Raw genomic sequence first — 15,217 nt, forward strand, 5'->3', positions numbered from 1 at the left:
GGGAAGTGTTTTATTAGAGGGAGAAGTTGGGAATTGTACGGCTGGCAGTAGAATGTTGGAAAATTGGAATTATGCAACTGAAGATGCCATTACTTGATAATTTTAGTGCAATTAGTAACAAAATAATAAATATGAGGAGAATTTAGTATTTACCAGACTTAGCTAATACAATAGGTGGTTTGCTCAAATATTTATTTTAAAAAAGCATTTGTATAGTTCTTTCTGGTGAGAGTCTGGGGTCTGATTTGCAAGCCAGTGTGAAAATGGCACAGTTGAGGAAAAAACGAGATAACAGCTGGAAGCTGCAGATTTTGGTGGTGTCAAATGGTTTACCCTGAGGTATGACTGAAACAGATTGGATAGTTGCTGGTCAGTGTGTCTTTAGCTAACATTCCCTTCTTTCAGTGTGTTTTTTAATATTATTATGTTAAATTGGAGTAGCTTGTTTTGAAATATTAGAAACTCTCCACACTGACCTCCAAACTTTTAAAGCCAGAGCTCCTTCAGTGAAATGTTAACTATTGGCATCTCCTTTCATGTGTACATGTTACTTCACAGTTTTATTCTTTCTTTAAAGACTTTTTCTCATTGATTTATGCATCCTTTGTTTTCCTCTCCCCTGTTAATCAAGTGCCCCTGTAAATCTTCACGGTCATCTTTTAGCCCTTTGATAAGCACTAGAAAAGGCAAAAGACTTAAAATACTATCTAAAATCATCACTGATGGCATGTGAGGTAGTGGTCCTTGAAGTGAGCAGGACTGCTCATGGTTGAGAGCTATGGTCTCTCATTAAAAGTTCAGGGAAAGCTCTCCATAGCTGAAATCCTTCTTTGCAACCCGAGCAATTACTGACAATATACTGCAGCATAGTGGGTTATCATGCTTCAAGTTACTCTATGACAACTATGCTGAAGTAAATGTCCTTGTGCTTACACACAGCATATGCAAGGTAGTGCCACTTATTTTGAGATTTTATCATCCTGAGAATCCTGGGTGCATGTCTGCTGAGTTCCTTTGTTTTTCTTTTTTCTTGACAGGGAGATTGGCTTCACAGAAGAGGATTCATACCAGTCTGTTAGCTCAGTGCACCACTCCATATGGCCACATGCTCCTCACTGTTTACATAAAGTTGCCACAAATGAGTTGATGTGCTCATCCATTTCCTCTGAAATGCTGCAGCGAAGAGAAACCCTCGCACAGGTAGGAAGGACATGTATGATATGCAGCTTCTGGGAAAAGCAATGGGGCAGGGGCAAAGGGTGAAACACAACCTCAAAAAAAGAGATAGTGTCACAAATCCAAACCACAGCACTATATGGGCTGCTATGAAGAAAATTAACTCCATCCCAGCTAGACCCAGCACACACACCAGGGATGTTCAGCTCACAAAGAAAAGGAATAAATCGCTAATTCCCCCTGACGCTGAGGCTATCTGCAGTCAGCTTTACAAACATCCCTGTGAGATTCCTAAACCAACCTGTTAGTTTTCTCTGGCATGTACAGCTGTAAATTTTCTGCAGGTCAAATTCTGCCTTAATTGGTGACACCCATGCAAACACACTTGGTAGTGGGGTTTGGGTGGGACTGGTTTCCTCCTGATGTTTACTTGGGGCCATGGGTGGGAGAGCAGCAACAGCATCCTTCCCTCTGCAATGTGGCCTCAGTTAATTGGCAATCCAGAAAAAATTAAGGGAGAAATTTCTAGTGATGGCAGTCTGCTACAATGATGGTTGACAGGGTGTGGGTCTGCACAGTAAAAATAAAAATCTTCAAGCAGCTCTTCAGAGATGCAACATACTTGGAATCTTTTTTTTTTTCTTTTTCCCTTTTTTTTCTGTCTCCACAGGATGCCTCATGTTGAAAAGTGTAAAAATACTAAGCACATGTAAATCTGTGAGTTGGAAATCTCTGGTTGAAGTTAGACATTTAAGCCAAACCTGAAAATAAACAGTTTAAAAAATAAATCCTGTAGGGAAGACAAAACAAATATAGAGCAGCCATTGTCAGAGCATACAGTTTGCCTGTTACTAATATACTTGAACACCTTATCTTTCCTGTGGGTTTCCCGGTTTTTGGTCAAGCCTGCCCTGCACATGTGCCTACTTTCCAACAGTCTTCAGTGGAAGGGATCAGAAAGGTGAACTAACATGAGTGCAGCCAGCTGTGTGTGGAAGGATGCTTTATATTTTTCTTCCTCAGCATCTTAGAGGTAGCATGTACCAGTTAGTATCCTGGATCTCTTCCTTCCATATTAATCACTACTCAGCTTAAAAAAGGATGTCCCTGACTAGAAAAGAGAAAGGGGTCATGAAGACCATGCTTGGGTTCAGTGGTTTACAAACTAGTTTTTTTCTCTAGTTTAGATTTTTTAAGCTATCTGTGCAGCACCATTAGTTGCAGTACACCTCAATTTTAAGCTGATCTCACTTCCACTGTATTCTGTAACTTTAGGGGTGGTATTTGCATAGAGCAGAATGAGGAACGCTACTCATAGGGTTAATTCTGTTTTCATATGTTCCAATGTGTCCATTGTAGGGGAATTAGGCAAGGCTTGAGAAACTGCAAACCAAGACCAGATGACGATTCATCTCTGTTGCCTTCTTGCTTTTGTCTCATGTTCTACAGCTCTTCAGCTGTGTCACAATATCTCCCTAACTTCTCCAAAGCCAAGGGCAAGTCTGCATCAAAAACAGTATTGCTTCACTTTCTTCACCTGTAGCTTTATTACACAGGTGTGTCTAAACACATATGGCTGAAGCCATGTCCCTGGTAAGTGTGCTTCAGGGAAGTGTCTTTTCCTGCTTGTAGTGGATTTGTGTCTTTTCTGTAAAGATCCTCAGAGCTGGGGAGCAGATGTAAGGGCTGGATGGGAGGTTGAGAGTGAAATGGCTTTTCAGAAGAAAGAGAATACCATGAATTAAGGTTGGAAAAATAATAATTTGGGGTTAGTATTCTGTATGCTCCTTTGTTGTTGCTTGAGGCCATCTTTCTGTGAGATGTTGTGAAGAACGCTTGCTGTTTTTCTGGGATGGAAATGTGGTTTGTTGAAGGAATTATGTATCAGAAGTTTCTACTGTGATAGCAGAGAGGCAGGGTGGGGGGAATGAAGTTATTTGAATTTGGGTTTGGTTTGGGTGGTTTTGATCAGCTGATCCCTTCTAAACAGTGTGGACTTATTTGTTTGCCTGAACTGGTATTGGTATTCTACTTTTCTACAGAAAAAAACACAGCTGAAGCTGCCACAGGCATAAGAAAACCTTTTCTATTTTAAGCACTTGCCCCTCAAGTGTCTTACCATAAATTCATTTCAAGTAGAGTGATCACTGATACCTTTGCATCACTATCAAATTAGATTTGGACAAAGGATGTTGACATAAGAATCATTGACTTTGCCATCACTCCTAAATCACAGATCTCTCTTATCTCTGCACATGATTTAAGGAAACACAGTTGTGCCCTCAAGTATAAAATGGCTTGTGTGGGGTTTTTTAAGAAATACCTTAAGGCTTGGACATCAGCTGCTCTTTCTTCTGCCTGAGAAACCTGCTGGTCAACACGATGAAGTAGTTAAAATGGCTCTTGCAGGATAGATACTGGTCTGCAATGTCTTTTTTGCATGTGTTTTTGATAAAAGCCTGGTAAGCCCTAACTAGGGTATCAATGAGCAATTAGTGCAGTGCAGGCTTCTTCACCTCTGATGTTTGTTTCTGACAAAGTGCTGATGGGACCGTACATAAATAACACTTGAATTGCAGAAGAGATGCTGTCATTTCCTAAGCAGGGTATGGGGAATGTAAATGGCAATTGAGGATGATAAGTGTTAGCTAATTAAATTTTACCTGTGCATGGTATATTCTAACTCTTGTTCATGTTGTAGGTAGAAGACTAGACATGGGTGAGTTGCTTAAGATTAAAATAGAAAATAGAATCAATACAGTGCAGCTTTGTGCTTCAAACTCAATTAGAAGTAGTTACCATCTTTTAAAAACTTTTGAAAGGCAGGGAATGGCAAGATTACACTTTTGCGTGTTCTTACAAGTTCCCTTCTCTTGGCATGCAAGCAACTTGCCAGTCATCAAAGAAAATGTTTTGGCAGTACCTTTCTGACATTTCTGTGTGGGAGGTGTAAGAAGAAATACGGAGTTCGCTCTTTGCCATACCCACTCTTCCAAGAAGTGATTTTTGAGGTGGAGTTGCTCTCTGAGAAATAAGCAATGGGGGTTGTCAGAAATTTCCAAAGGAAGGAATTGCTAGAGTTATAAAATTGCCTTTAAAAAAAAAAATAAAAAGAAAAAATATTTATTTTTACTGCCTGAGCAATAGCCTAATGTGGAACCCAAGTCCAGAACCTCAGATGCCTTCAGGGGGACTTTCTTGACTTGTGCATTGCTCCTTGGAAACCTTTGGGTGGGGGACGGCAGGGAAGCCAGGAACAGAAAGGAGTGAAGCCCTCAGCACAGATACCTCCTCCATGGTGATGCCTAAAAGCCCTGGTGAGCTAGATTTCTTTAGAAACAAGAGTCTGCACAAATGCTGTGAGTTCAAACAATGGGTGAGACTGTCTCTGCCTCCTCTGACCTTGTGGGTTCCCCCAGCCAAAGGCTGAGCTGGCTCTCCAGAGCCCTGGCTGGCTTCTCCCTCTCCTCTCCTGGCTGTCGATGACACAAACTGAGAGATCACAAATACGCTGCGTCTTGTTTAAAAAACATCCCACCCCTGATTTGATCCTATCCAAGTCTCCTCTGTCCAAGCTTGTGTGAAGCAAAACTCTACAATCCTGCCCCAGTTTCATCAGCAGGTAAAGCTTTAGCATAGGGTGATGCCACTGCAGCCAGGTGAGTAATCCCAGAGCACAGTCTGAGCCCTTTTCAGGTAAAGGCTTGAGTCTCCTCTGTGGTCTTTTTTCAGCTGGCTTACCTTTTTCCATTAATTCTACTTAAGGTAGGAACTAGCACAGTGATACACTGTTAACATTGTTCAGGTAATGGTAAGCACTCTTCTGGGTGACTAAATTGCTCAGTCTTCCCCATGTTAGCAAAAAAAAAAAAAACCACCAAACTAAAAAACCAAACCAAAACAAGAAAAATAGCCTAATGCAAGTCAAAGAGGCAGAAGGACAGAAGGCTTTTGGAGGGGCAGCATGCAAACCAATTTCCTGGAAAAAGTGTGTTCTGTGTGCAAGATCTTTAAACTGTGAAGGTTTTAAAGGGCATGGTCACAACCCTGCTGTCGAGGAGCTGTTGAACTGTGGCAGGCTGCAGCAGGGCTGTATTCATAGGAAACTTTGTGTCTTGTTTCAAGCTAGTGTGAAATCAAAAGCCAAAGGTCAGGGCTGTTTCACTATCTTAAAAAAAGAATTAAGGGGTAATTTGAATGCAAGAATGCTTGGTATTTATGAAACAATCAGGATGAAAAAGGGATTAGTCAAAAATTCAGCCATTTTTTGAAGAGAGAAATTTTTTCCAAGCCTTTTAATTTGGTCATTTTTCCTATTCAGTTTCTTCTGTTCAATCATTGTCAAATGACAGTACAATAATAGATTATTAAGGAAGTTTTAGGGAGTGTTGGTTGGCTTGGTTTTTTGGTTTTTTGGGGTGTTGATTTTATTTTTACTTTGCAAACCATGAAAGCTAAGCCTTAATCTAATCCTACTTCTACCATTTTGATGCTGGTGCCAGTAGGAGATGCCCAAATCTTGGAGAGGCATTGCAGGACAGCAAGGGAGCACCTGAAGAGCAGCACCAGGGACTTGCAACCATTCCTTCCAATAAGTCAGCTTTATCAGGGGCCCAACTTAAATGCCTCTTTGCCAATGTACGCAGCATGGAGAACATGCAAGAGTTAGAGGCTGAAGGGCTATGACCTTACTGGCACAGAAACGTGGTGGGATGCCTCCTGTGACTGGAGGGCTGGAATGGAAGGATATAGGCTCTTCAGGAAAGACAGGCCAGGGAGACAAGGAGGGGCTGTCACCCTCTAGGTCAATGGCCAGCTGGAGTGCATGGACTTCTGCCTGGGGGTGGATGAGGAGCTGACTGAGAGCTTATGTATTAGAATTAAAAGGAGGACAGGCAGAGGTGACATTACAGTGGGTGTCTGCTATAGGCCACCTGATCAGGAAGACCAAGAGGATGGGGTCCTCGATAGACACATAGGTGTGGCCTTGCATTCACAAGCCCTGGTCCTCACTGGTGACTTCAACCATCCCAGTATCTGTTAGAGGGACAACACAGCAGGGCACAAGCAATCCAGAAGGTTTCTGGAATACATTAACGATAACTTCCTTCTCCAAGTGACAGAGGAGCCAACAAGGAGAGGAGCTATCCTGGACTTTGTCCTCATCAAGAGGGAGGTGTTGGTGGTGAAGGAATCTCAGGGCCGTGTGAGTTTCCAAATCCCAGAAAAATGGGATCAGAATCACAGTCTTTCCTGTGACTGCTGTTGCCCTTCACCTGCACATGCCACATTCCGTCTTTTCTCCTCCCTGCCCTCCGGCTTGCTGTTGTGCTCTTTTGCACAGGATGCTTGCATGCTCTCCTGCTGTCTAGCAACTACTTTCCACACAAAAGATGTTCAATTGAACTAACGCTGAATGAAGGGATTTGTCTGCAGCATCCAAAAAGGAGAACACTGGCACAAATGCTTACAAAAACCAGTTCTGAGGAAACGCAACGAAATTGCTGCAAATCTGTTGAAATTAAATCTAAAAGGTCACCCCTCACTTTCCCATTTCCAGACGCCTTGTACAGGCGCTTTCCCTCCTCAGAGGTTTTGTCCTCATATGTGCCCTGGGCTCCAGGCTGCATCTCCCACAGATGAGCTCTTGCCAGCCAAACTCACTCGCTCCCATGGCCGATCTGCTCTCCTGGAAGGAGCCACAGGCTTATTTTTTGATTCATTTTTTACCCTCCCAAACCATATTTCCTTCTGATGTGTTAAGGAGGATGTGTTTCCACTAAATAAAGACTTGTTCTCCTTTTTGGAGGAGAAGCTCAGGGAATATTCCTGTAGCTTGTTATGTCCCCTATCTGGTATTTAACTACCTTATGTAACTATTTCTAGAGTTACCAAGGAGTAACACCTCCATTTTCTTCTGCTCTCTTTCCAGATGTATCAGCATTAACCTTTCATTATGAAATGTCTCTATCTGCTGTATTTTCTACTGGATACAAGTTCAAAAATTGATCACACTTGGTCAAACCTCTAAATCAGAAAAATACACACAGCTCATTACTAACTCTAGAGGTGAGGCATGATGGTAATCAACTGATTTAGGCTGACTGATACTTACTTTTGATGGGTGATCCTAGTATTTACAGAGGTATAAGGATTAAGACCTGGGTTTTATCAGATGACATGTAGAAGAATGACTTTCATGAGTGACATTGTCTTGCAAGAAGAAACTCCTGAGTCTTCCCCTATAGTTTGTAAAACTTGAGGCTTCTTTGGGAAGGATTTTTCTTTCTCGCAGTTATGATAATACTATCCAGAGAAAGAAAATGTCAGTTATACAGTTAATTCAAACAAGCTGGAGCTTTATAGGGCAAAACAAAACTGTCCAGAAGCTGTTATAGCCTGGAGAACCACTGATGGTGGTGGTTGGCCTTTCTACAAGGCCATTCCATATTGAGTCATTTTGCAAATTTAAGTTAATTTTATAGCCTTTTGACTAAATGATCTCCTATAAAAATGCTTAAAGAAAGTCTTTACTGTGTACGTGGGCCAAGCATGGCCACAGCTGTGGGCTACTGCTAAAAAGCGTCTCTGTTAGAAGATGGAAGGGAATTTGGGTAATTCAGGTGGGTATTTATGCCTAATTAAGTAAAAATTCGAGTAGCCTGCCTTCATTCTCAACTTTCAGCTGGAGTTCAAGTGGCATGAGTGTCCATGCATGAATATTTGTGGGCTGAGAATTCTAGTTGTTTTTTCTGCTGGTCAATAAAGTGAACACCCAGTAGGAGATATGCTCATTCCTCATATGCTCATATACACAATATAATCAGCAGGAAAAATTGGAGCTAAGCACTCTGCAATAAAATATGATTCTGTAGTTTTAAAAAACTTCAATATTAAAAAAACAAAAGCTGCAAAACAAAAAATAAATTAAAAAAACCCACAAACCACACAAAAAACCAACTGACAAAAATCATAGCTCTAATTTCCTTGAAATTACTCAGACCTTCTTCGCTAGGAAAGAGGTGAAATGGAAAAACTGTAATTTGCATACTAACAATACACTGATAGCCTATTAATATATCTGTCTATTGTAATGATTCTTCTAGTCTACTTGTGCAATCTTTGCATGGATTCATCTCTCTCCAATGTTTCTACTGAGCAATTGCTATTGTTAATTATTTCTGGAAGCACAGTCTGACACTGGCATATCAGATTAGCAGGACATCTATACATGCTGAACCCCCCCCTCAGATCTCATTACCACCTTGTAATTCGATGACACTTTCCAACCTTTTTCTGGAAGGCCATGTTCTCACTGTGTACTGTTATGTCACCTTAACAGCCAACATTTCTGGGTTTGAAAAAAAATTACGTGATCATGTATTCACTTGTGTTAATGCAAGCTTGGAGAACTGTAAAGCCCACAGTTTAGCAGTCACTGAGTGGTCCCTTCCATTGTGGCCACTTGCTTGTTATGCAATTTAAGCAAAGAGGGGAAAATAAAAAGAAAATCCATCAAGCATATATGTAGCCTGTCCTCAAGGAATCTTTCTATAAAACTGTTGTGTAGTCACAAGTTAATAACAATCCTGTCACAAGATAATGAGACAGAAATATTTATAATTCATTATTTTCATCAGACATAGTAATGCTGTTACATATCATATGATCTACTAGAAAGATAATGAATTCACGGCTGCACCCTTCATTGCTGTGAGCCATTTTCTGCATAAATATACACACTTCAGGATGTCCAATTTTAGAAGATGGTAAAATCAGCTCTTTCACTTGATTGAGTCCTGGTGCCGCAGGACTTGTAAAATAAGACCTATCTCTACTATCAGGGTCAAATGCAATGAATAGATTCTTTTGGCAGCCAACTTACTGGCATAGATGGTCTACTTTCAGTCTTTGCTCAGAACCAAAATTGACAATTTAAAATCATTTCTCTCAGAACTCCCTTTCTGGGCTAATAGTAGCAGGAGTCTTGAGCTGTTTTCAGGGCAGATTAGCTCAAAAAGATTCAGAGAAAACTTGGCTGGCCGAGGCAATCCAGTAAGTTTCTGAGACAAATGCAGTTACCTATTCCTGGTTCTCCCGGGACTCATTTCTTCCAATCTACCAGCTACAATGCAGACGATGCAGCTTCTTTATATGTTCATCTCCACTTACCCATTAAGTGTTCTACATGCAGCTGATTTTAGGAGGGTGTGCCTAATGTTTTCAGCGTGTGTGCTGGCTGCCCCTTCATTTCCAGGCATGCAATATGAAGTGTTAGTTTAGACCTGGAAAGAAAGGTTCTGCCCACACCTCAAATGATTTCCTGCCCTTCATTGTCGCTGCTCCCACTAATAACATAGCTTTCAAGCTTTTACTGTGAGGAAAGAGGGATCTGTCAGACAAGCAGTTCTCTGAAAATCCTTCAGCTTCCATTCCTGGTTTCAGGCAAGCATGTCTTAATGACAAAGTCTGTCGTTTCAAGGAAATAGACTTTTTTGTATTTTTCTTATTTTGTAATTGCTGCTGTGTATGCTGTTCCTGACATAGCTGACCTGATAGATCAAGGCAGCCTGAACATTTTAGTGAAGCACATAGTAATCTGTGGTTGCTATAAAGAGTACCTGTGGATGCACTTTGGCTAGATCTAATCCTCTGGCAATTATGGAGGGAAAGAAAAGAAATCTTAGCCTGGGGGAGAGAGGATGAGAAAGGAGTAGGGAGCTCTGAAACCGTGAGTATCAAAAAAGGAGATTTCTTATTTGTAGGAAGATTATTTCCACAGTCCACAAAATATAGTGATCCTGGTTGAATTGTTTGTACGCTTATCTGAAGCATCCCAGATGACGTATGAGTAAAAGCATGGGTCTTTTTTTTAATCTTTAAGCTCACTGTGGTAAATGTTTATAAATTGTCTCTTCCTCATTTCTGTAAGCATTTCTAAATTGGGTGGGGGGAAAGGTCAATATATGTAGCTTTGGTATAAGGTAATGGTAGCTGTCTTCTGAGGTACTGTAGCAAAAATCAGACTGCATCCTGCCCATGGTGTAACATGGAGAGCTATAGGTCCCATTCTGTCAGAAAGCTTTTGGTAGATCTCAGTACTGAGCCTCCTACCTTGAACTCCACAGCAATAGTAACACCATAAATACTTGAGTACAGACACTGAGAGGAAGCAGCACTTTATAGTTCCTTGTGCAGCGTTCATCCAAAGCATGTTTGAAATTCCAGACATTCTTTTTAACTCATTCTTCTAAATAATTATCTAATCAGTTATTTTGCAGTGCTGAGCAGCCACCACCACCATCCATGGTTATCTTTTTAGCCACTTTCTTCCTGTGGTTGTTTTCTCATCCTTAGACAGTTCTACCTGTATTTTAGAGATGCCAGACTAACTGCTTTCTCATAGCACCTTGCACAATCAGGCCTTGAATTTATGGTAATAATATTGACAGCAATTGTAAGGATGTTTTTCAAGCCTTCCCTGAACTAGCTCCCTGCTGTGCAGCAGCTTTCAGTCACAACCAGGACGGAGTTGAGTTATTCAGACAGGATCTCAGTTGCCTATTCAGTCTTGCCAAGGAGGCAGTGACTGGCATGAAGTCACCTCAGCAGTGATTGTATGACCGGGAGTAAGTAGCTGAACAATAAGTGTCTCTCCAAGCTGAATATCATGTAATACCTTGTAGAGAAAGAAGCTTTCATGGGTTGATCCTGGAAGGCTGAAGTGCACCAGCCTGTCCCTTCTTCCTCCCCTACCCCTGCATGGACTGATGCTGGCATAGGGAAAGCTTGCTCCCCTAGGGAGGTGATAGTTAAATTCACATTACATGGTTCAGTGAATATTTGTTTAATCCCTAAGACAGCCAGACGCAGCACTGAGCCAACCTGGTGCTGTGGTAGGATGTGACTTCGGTCCAGGCTCAAAGGGAACAGACATTTGTCAGTCACCTTTACAGATATCCAGCTTGATAACACCCACCTCTTGTAAGAAGAGTTGTTATTCTTTTTCCAGCTAGTGAAAGATAGACTTCACAGCTCTGATGTCCTATTGTTTGAAATACAGATGTCTTGGCATACTGGTAGTCATTTTTTCTCCTTCTTAGTAGCTGGTGCAGTGCTGTGGTTTTGACTTTCAGCCTGGGAACAATGCTGATAACACCGATGTTTTTGGTTCTTGCTAAGTAATGTTTACTCTGATCTAGGACTTTCTGAGTCTCATGCTCTGCCAGGGAGGAGGGGAAGCCGGGAGGAAGCAGAGACAGGACACCTGACCCAAACTAGCCAAAGGGGTATTCCATACCACAGCACGTCATGCCCAGTATATAAACCAGGGGGAGTTACCCGGAAGGCCGAGATCACTGCTCGGGTTAGGCTAGGTATCGGTTGGTGGGTGGTGAGCAATTGTATTCTCTCCCCTTGTTATTTCCCTTATCATTATTATCATTGGTGGTAGCAGTAGTGGTTTTGTATTATACCTCAGTTACTGGACTGTTCTTATCTCAACCCGTGGGATTTACACTCTTTCAATTCTCCTCCCCATCCCTCCAGGAGTGGGGGGAGGAAGAAGTGGGGGGAGTGAGCAAGCGGCTGCATGGTTCTGAGTTACCAGCTGGGCTTAAACCATGACAACATATCTCTTCAAGAGTCTTTGGGGCAGAATAGGAATTATTGATGTTTGTTTCCTTAATAATCACATGAATGCTTATTTCTTTTCCTGGCTGAACTTTTCAATTTTGGATAATTTTCTACCTTTACATTCTAAATATTGATCTCACTGTTTCCTATGGATGATGCAAGCCATTAAGAATTTATTTCCACTTTACATGAAATGGTTATGGCCATGTACCTGCCTCTGGTGGGTGGTTTGTATATTTAATCAGCCAACATAAAATTGCTTTGAACACAGCTCACTTTTGCTGGCATTGAAGGTTACAGCAGCAGGTATAGATTAGACGAATATTTTGTCTTGGCTGTTTTGGTTTAAATTAAGACAACAGAAGATCAAGTGCAAAGCAAGTGCATAACAAGTGTGATGCAAGCTCAAAAAGTGCATTAAAATCATGGAAGACCAGGTACAACCATATGAATTACCACACTGATGAAGTAGTGTGTAGGTCTGTCATTGGAAGCCAAACGTCACTGTTCTACAAATAGTAGAAACCATTCCAGCTCACAAAATAAATTGTTCTTTCTCATTATCTCTATATACTCACCTGTTCTGCTGAGCTTATAGATAACAGTGCATCTTAGTACTTACCCTGCATTCAGCATTTGTAATGTGGGTTATATATAGGTTATTTGGATTACACAGCTTTCTATTTGCTCTGTTTGGAATGACTTGGTTTTCTCATTAAAAGAAAGCCACTGAAGTATTAATCTTCTTCTTTAATTATTATTGGGGAGATGGGTTTTTTTACTTCTCCTGTCACATCAGACTACACTTGAATCTTTCACCTGGTTCTGTAATGAAGCAAGGATCCCGTGGATGTAGACATCCATAATGTCTACATGGGTAGGCATGTGTTTATTCCCTATATCTAGCTGCAGTAATTTTTAACCTGTGGGTTTTCAATTCAACTTGACAAAGTAGCAGAGATCACAAAGGTAATTTGGTTCCCCTAGTCTTTGCAAAATTTAGGATCCAAGAAACTGAAGGAATAGGCAAGTGCTCTGACTGAGGAAGGGGCTGCAGAATGATTGAGATCTGACTCAGCACTGGAGAACCCCCATGGGAGGAAGACCCTGTGAGTGCCTTGCTCAAGGAAGTGCTTCTGCTGGACCTACTAATCAGAAGATACTTGGGCATCTTTATTTCCATCATTCTGTTGATCTTAGTCATCCTGCTCACAGCACTCAGAAAAGAGTTCGAAACTCAGGAATGTCTGGCAGATGTCCTTCTACATCTGTCCTGTTAATGTCTATCTGAAGACACACCTGACTTCAGCTTTTCTGTGACTCCTCTTCCTGTCTGCTGGTTCCTCCTTTCCCCCAGGACTGCTGCTGTCTATGGCCTCAGGGAGTTTTGGTGTTTGTGTCATTTAGGGTTCAGATTTGGGGGGGAGGGGTGTCCCTCAAAAAAAGTTGTGGTATTCAGAAACTACTTAAAGAAACTGCTCTCTGTTGTGCTAGAAGCAAAAATCCTGTGTCCTGAGGAATCTCTCCACCCTCAGCCCTGTTCTTTGGATTTTCCATTGATAAGGTACTGCATGTGTACCTGTGTTGTGTAGAAAAAGCAAGGACATAAAAAGTGTAGTTGGCAACATGAAGATGTGTGGGAAAAGGCAGTAAAAAAGGGTCACAGAATCACAGAACTGTTAGGCTTGGAAGAGACTTCACTCCAAAGTTACTTGTGTTAAAGAGCTGAAATAGTATGTGAAGATAAATAAGGGAAGAAAATTCACAGGGTAAATATTTTTCCAGGTTATTAATAAATTCAGACGAAGGAGTTTCACAGTCAAATGCTTGTGAAAGCCATTTGCTCATTGTCATGAGTGGCATGTATTTTGATAACGTGAAATAAGCACCTCATCCTCCACTGCTACTCATGCATGCACAATTCTTCCCATTTAATTCAGCAAGACTAATTATCTGAATTAGTGACATTAGCTTGAAGCTATGGCTTTGTGGATTGAGGCTCTGGCTTTCAGAACAACTTCTTTAAAGGAATTAGTCATGTCTAAGTACAACAGAACTGTCAAATTGCATCCCCTGGCTTTGTCTGATGTTTTGGTTACAAAGCCAGCCTTACGCAAGACTGTCATCGTGGCAATAGATTTAAGGTAGTGGTTATTCTAATTTTATGGCTCTGACAACCATAAAACAGTTCATAAAGGTTGGGCAGTTACCTCACCAGCTGATAGGAGATAAGGTAAGACACACTTCATTTTACCTTCCACCTCATTAGTGGACTTTGACATCCACACTCCAGGGATGCCTGTTGTCTTTTTGCGAATTAACTCCTGAGCTATCTTCCATTTTGGTTTAACTTACCATGCAGGCATGAAAACTGTAGCTAATTCTCAAGCAGATCCAAAACCCCTGCCGTGGCAGCAGCACCATCAGTTAGAGAGGCAGGGCTGAAAACAGCAGCACTTCAGGAGCTGATGCCCAAGTGGCTTGGGCATTGCTGCCTGCAGAGTGGCAATATCTCTGAAACCAGCAAGGAGATAGGTGGAGAAGGCAGATCCTTTTATTTTTACTTTATATCCATTTAAAATAAAAGTCAATATGCTTTTTGCTATATATCAAAGAGTTTCAGTAACTCTGTCATGCCTGCACTGTTACTGATGCAAATAATGGAAGGTTTAGGATCTAGAGCACTCGCCTATCCAAGGTCAAGCAATACAGGGAAGGCAGTCAGAAGGGACAGGCCATGACTGTTCAACTAGTGAGGTCTTTCAGTCTATACATCATTTGTCACCCATTATCTTTGAATGAACTATTCATAATTAAGTAGTGTGACTGAAGATGTGAAATTCTACATGGCAAATACTGACCTTGCACCTCATTCATCTCTTTCAAGTGTTTAACGAATTTTCAGCTTAGCTAATGAATAACGGCAATTTCAGGCCCATTGTCTTATGCAGGGAAATTAATAATGGTCCAAGGATAATTTCGTACCTAGGAGTATGGTAGAGATTGCCAAAATGCCAGAACGTGCATTTCTTTTTAGAAGGTCCAACAGCGATAGGACAAGGGGGAATGGGTTTAAACTTAAACAGGGGAAGTTCAGGTTGGATATAAGGAACAAGTTCTTTACTGTGAGGGTGGTGAGGCACTGGAACAGTTTGCCCAAATAAGTGGTAAATGCTCCATCCCTGGCAGTGTTCAAGGCCAGGCTGGACAGAGCCTTGGGCAATATGGTCTAGTGTGAGGCACCTCTGCCCATGGCAGAGGGGTTGGAACTAGGTGATCTTAAGGTCCTTTCCAACCCTAACTATTCCATGATCCTATGATTATCTTTGAATTTGTTCCAGTCACTATACTGTCCATATTCACAAAGAACCCCAAACACCTAACACACACAGCCTGCTCTTTGGGG

Source organism: Strigops habroptila, chromosome 2 (genome assembly GCF_004027225.2).
Source record: "Strigops habroptila isolate Jane chromosome 2, bStrHab1.2.pri, whole genome shotgun sequence".
Classification (NCBI taxonomy): domain Eukaryota; kingdom Metazoa; phylum Chordata; class Aves; order Psittaciformes; family Psittacidae; genus Strigops; species Strigops habroptila.